Raw genomic sequence first — 6,023 nt, 5'->3', positions numbered from 1 at the left:
TTTTAAAAATTTATAGTTCTCTATTTAGATTATAAAATTTTTGTATGAAGGCATTATTATATTCAGGATATATTTGGAGTGTAATTAACTTAGTTTGAAATGTTTCTCATATGTCTGATATCATCAATAAATTTTGATCAACATTAATTGATTTTCTTAGGAACTTCAGAATTACTTTAAATCAATACTATTACACTCTTAGAACCTTACTCAATTTAGGTTGTAGAATCTAGGTATTATGAAATGATTACATTTAGGAGGTTTTCATGAGTGTAATGGTCTTGATTTGAATGATTTTGAGATTCCTAAGATTATCAGCGAGTTTTGATCAAAATTCACTGATGACTCTTAGAGTGTTTAGAATTTTAAAATTTTGATATGGTCTGAAACATGAGTCTTAATAATCCTTTAGTGGTATTGGTTGGTAAGTACCATAGGTCTAAATCCTTCAATGAGTTTGTGTTAAATTATTTTAAAATTATAAAAATTTAAAAATTATATATCTCAATTTAGATTGTGAAATCTAAGTTTGAGAGCATGATTAGAAGGTTTCTAAAAACACAATGGTTTAATCTTGAAGTGATTTTGAGATTCTTAGGTCATCAACGAGTTTTAGTATTTAGAATTTTAAAATCTTGATATGGTTTAAATAAGGGGAGTCTTGGGAACCTTTTTGATGGTGTTGGTGAATAAAAATGATCAGCCTAAATTCTTTAATGAGTTTGTGTCAAATTATTTTAAAGTTGTAAAGATTTCAAAATTTCACATCTCTTAATTTAAGCTGTAAATGTAGGTCGACAATTTACTGAACTATGTTGTAAAAGTTTTGAAATACTCAAATCACATAGGTAAGTTTAATTATCAAATCATGTACTTAATATTTATTGTCCATCAAAAAAAGTTTTAATCTATTGTTACACTATAGCAATCGATTCAGTATGCTACTGTGACCATGAACAATTATTCTAATCGATTGCTATATTATGGCAATAAATTATTTTTTTAATCGATTAAAAATCTTTTATGATAAAAAAAATTCATTGTTCTCCATATGGTATATCAAATTGGTGTTTGAAAGTATAGTTACATTCAATAGTATTGCTCGAGCATATAGAATCTGATTCTATGTCATTCTGAGCTTTTTAGTTTTATTAGTTACTTTTGGATGAAATTGATTGATAGATTTTTGCCATTAAAAAATAAAAAATTTATATCTTCAAAAAGAAGGGAGTACAAGGATTTCAATGTGGTGTCGATCAGTGAGTATTATCATCGTATTATTTATAATGAATTTTTGACATCATTTTTAATATTTGATTCGTGTTTAAAAATTCACTATTCTTAATACTATATATCGAATTGGTATTTGAGAGCATGAATACTTTTAGGAACACTGCTTGAGCACATAAGATCTGATTCTTTGTCATTCTGAGCTGTTTAAGTTCATCAGTCACTTTTGGATGAAAACGCTTGATAAGCTTAGAGAACTCGTAATGACATGGAATTAGGTCTTATCTATTCGGACATTGCTTATGAATATATCCATGTTTTTAAATACTAATTCGATATATTGTATTGAGAGCAGCGCACTTTTGATTATAGAAAACTTTTTAATCGATTTAAAAAAAATTTCTAATTGATTGCTACCGTAGCAATCGATTAAAGTTACTATTCATGATCATAATAACATATTGAAATGATTACTACACTACAACAATTAATTAAAAACTTTTTTTTGATGGAGGGTAAAATGATATTGGCTATGTGATTGATAATTTTGAAACTTATCTATGTGATTTGAGTATTTCAAAACTTTTGCAACATGGTTCACTAAATTGTTGAATGTAGGTTTGAGGGTACGGTTACACACAAGATTGTAATGATCTTGATTTGAAGTGATTCTGAGGGGTTTAAGGTCATCAATAAGTTTTGATCAAAATTCGTTGATGATTATAGTGTTTAAATTTTAAAAATCTTGATATGATCTAAACTAAGAGTTTTAGGAATCCTTTTAAAGTGTTGATGAGTAACTAGGACAAGCCTAGGTTCTTTAATGAATTGATGTTAAATTCATTTAAGATTTTAAAAACTCACATTTTTAAATTTAGATTGTGAAATCTACGTTGAGAATATAATTATACTCAAGAGTTTTCTAGAAGTATAATGATCCTGATTTAAAATGCTTATGAGGTTTGTAAGGTCGTTAAAACTCGTTGATGGTAGTTGATGGTAGTGTTTAAAATTTTAAAATTTTGATATGATTTGAATTAGGAGAGTCTTATGGTGTTGATGAGTAAGTACGACGAGTCTACATTTTTTTAATGAGTGTGTATTAAATTATCTTAAGATTATAAATATTTTAAAAATTTATATTTATCCATTTAAATTATAAATTTAGATACGAGCATTCATAGTCGAAATTATGAAACATATAATATAAAAATTTAATAAAATGCAATTCTTTCTAATATTAATTTGTAATTAATAAAAGATCATTAGAGGTCGTCTCTGTTTGACATTTTGTCTTTTATGCCAACTTTCCTTATTGACTGTACTGGATAAGGTAATATCTTCCACCATAACTTTCAGACTTGTACCTTCTAACTCATAGTTGATCGGTATTTAGATGAGGATTTCTTTAATAGGCAGTGTAGGGATGTAGTGGAGAACATAAGTTATTATCATTTGCAAATACTTATCTACTGCACCCAGTCCATCAACACTTCAATTGTATTTGAATTTTACAATAATCTTAGATCTATAGGAGCGCAACCTGGACTTCAATCCTATCATTCTTCATGACTTTCTATGATGTAGGTCATCTGAGGTCTCTTTTGTTTGTTACCCATCCTTTGTAGAATCATTCGTAGAACCCTTCGAACATCTTTCAGTGAATTCAATCTAACCCTTCGAACATCTTTTGTTTGTTACCCATCCTTTGTAGAATCATTCGTAGAACCCTTCGAACCCTTCGAATAAAGCCAACAACCGGAGGTGGATATGCGCCAACAGGACAATGGATCTCGCTAGGGCAAACAAGTCACCGAGAGACATGGTTGGAGAAGATGAAGCTCTGAATCCAAACTCTACCCCTAACTCTTGCTGCACTCCACAGACAAAAGATCAGTAACCAAAGAATTGAAACTCCTTACCTTACTCTTTTTCGGTGATGGTGGAGGTCAAAGCTGGTCGATGATCCCTTATTGCACTCCGTAGACAAAGACCAAGAGATTCCCTACTGCACTTCGTAGACAAGGCTTGGCTATCAATCGGAGCTTCTATGTGTTAATTTAAGGGGTGTCCTAAGGCAATCGCCTTACGGTTATACTATTTATTGGATAAATAGCAATTTACTATTTGAGTGCACATTCCATGTGTTTGATTGGATCTTAAACTCAAATACTGAATGTCCGCAATACGATTTATAGCGTGAGAGAATTTGTGATTGGATCACAACTAGTGAGCATCTCTACACGTGTAATTATGAATGTATTGGAATTATCTCTAGTCGAGGATTGATGAGCATGGACGTCATCGATTCTGTCGAGACTAGCACGCTTTGAACTCCTTGGTTAGCCAAGCAGCTGATCTCACTGTTGTCAACATTAGATGTTGAGAGTTAAACATGGATGTTGGTTAAAGGTAACCAGCTCATTGGAGTGACCTATCTTGAGACTTCATATGGTTCTATATATATGTCAATGAAGATCTCAATGCAGCTTAAGTGCGAGTTTCCTTTAACTTGTGGTATTCAAGTCACCTTGGTCATGGAGGCTTATACTTTGACATCTTAAGTAAACATCTCCGAGGAGGTGTGGACCCGAGATGATTGAGTATAAGTCAAAGTGTCTGAAGGTGTTTGAATAGCCCACAAAGGATTCACTGCTCCTTGGAAAAGGAAACGTATACACTGCGGCCGCTTGTCAGGATTGTTACTAAAAGTCTTTAGCTAAAGCATTACATGTTAAGAGTACGAGACTTTTGGATACATGTATAAGTAACTTGAATTCACAGGACAAGAAAGCAACTTGGGCTAGGTGTGACGTAGTCAGCCTAGTGAGGACCGACACAAAGACGAAACAAATGAAACTTATTTTGTTCAAATTAGAGGTCATTTGGTTACTGAACCAAATGATTCGGTTTTGAACTAAAATTGAACCAACTTGGTTTGGTTTATGATAGAAGAGGTTTTAGCTAAACGGAAGAAATGAGGAGCTTCGTCTTGTGAAGACGAATTGAACAAAACTGGTTTGGGTCAAATCGGAGATCGTTTGGTTATTGAACCAAACGAACCAAGTTTGAATCCTGTTGGTTAAATATTAGTTATATTTATTAGAATAAATCTCATAGAATAAGTCCATAAAACTCCTATATAAATAGGGGCTTGTATCTCTTAATGGAATAAGATTTCTTAAGTTATTTTGGTAACATGGTATCAGAGCCTGGTTAGTTTAGGTTTTATTTTTCGGCGCTGACTTCCTCACACGAGCGCGGCGCCCACGCGAGCCCTTCGTTCCTCACGCAAGCGCGGCGCCCATGCTCTTCCTCTTCTCTGCCGCCGCGATTTTCTTTTTCTTCTTCTCTGCTCGCAACGTGCCTCCGGCTCCATCTGATTCCGTCGGATTGCGCCTGCGAGGTTTTGAAGATCGCAATTTCTTCTTTGACTGCTCATGCGCCTCGTCTCCTCTGCATCGATTTCCTGATTGCTGGAAGAGGTCCGTGCTCTGCTGCGTTCTCTCGTAGATCGATCGGAAGAACAGGAAGCGAGGAAGACGAACAGTAGGCTTCTTTGGAATTCTTCTTCGAATTTATTTGTTATCCTGATGATACTTGAAGTTTCTCGCTTGATCTGAATAACCGGAGAAACCACCGTGGGCCCCTGCATCCAAGATTATTATTTTGTTTTAGAGGATCCACAATATTCAGAAGTCCAGAAACCTATACAGAACCTATATACAGGCATTTTCTTGAAATTTGGAACATTGTCGTTCTTCGTCTCACAACAGCACCAAGTTCGGTGTTTTGGAATTGCATATCTTTGGATTTCATTCTATCGTGATGGATATGGTGCTTGTCTCTGCAGAAGAGTTTGCCAAGTTCTCTCAATATCAGGAATCACTTAAGTCTTCATCTTCCTCTATCACTGCTATTGTTGATTCAGGTAACCACAATACATGTCTTCTTTCCTCATCCTCTAAATGGGTCATTGATTCTGGTGCCACGGATCATATGACAAGTAATTCTAATCTCTTTTCTACTTTCACACACAAATCCAACACTCCGATTGTTACCTTAGCTGATGGGTCTTCATCTTGCGTTCGTGGGTCTGGCACTTTCAATCCCACTCCTTTGCTTTCCTTATCCTCTGTCTTACATTTACCTAATTTATCCTTTAATTTGCTCTCTGTTAGTCAATTAACTCGCAATCTTAACTGTTGCATCACATTTTTTCCCGATCATTGTTTACTTCAGGATCTTTTGACAAAGAAGATTATTGGTAAAGGACATGAAAATGGAGGTCTCTACATTCTTGATTCACCTTCCCCAAGATCTCTTGTTTGTTCAGGTGAAAATTCTCCTTTTGAGACTCATTGTAGGTTAGGACATCCATCTCTTTTATCACTCAAGAAACTCTTGTTGGATCTCTTGAACACGACTAGAGAGGGGGGTGTGAATAGCCGTCCACACTTTTCGTTTTTCTTGCTGAATCTTCGGTTACGCAGCGGAAATAATACCTTGATCACGGGCAAATGAAGATCAGCAAGCTAAGACAGGGATTTACGAGGTTCGGAGATAACTTGCTCCTACTCCTCGGCGTGTCCGTAAGGTGGACGACTCCTTGATCTTTCAGCAGATCAAACCCCGGTAACATCGGTTAGAAACTTTCTCCTTCTCGGTGGAGGAACCTCTCCACAGTTTTGTCTCAACAGATAATGAAATAAAGCGCAAGACAAAGGAGAACTAAAAAGGTACGTCGAAGATTAAGAATGAGAAGAACAACAAAGACCGCTTGCAGCTCAAGC

Source organism: Curcuma longa, chromosome 15, assembly GCF_044706935.1.
Source record: "Curcuma longa cultivar G26 ecotype Majalengka, Jawa Barat chromosome 15, ITB_CL_G26_1.1, whole genome shotgun sequence".
NCBI lineage: Eukaryota > Viridiplantae > Streptophyta > Magnoliopsida > Zingiberales > Zingiberaceae > Curcuma > Curcuma longa.
This window is presented reverse-complemented; position numbering follows the sequence as displayed.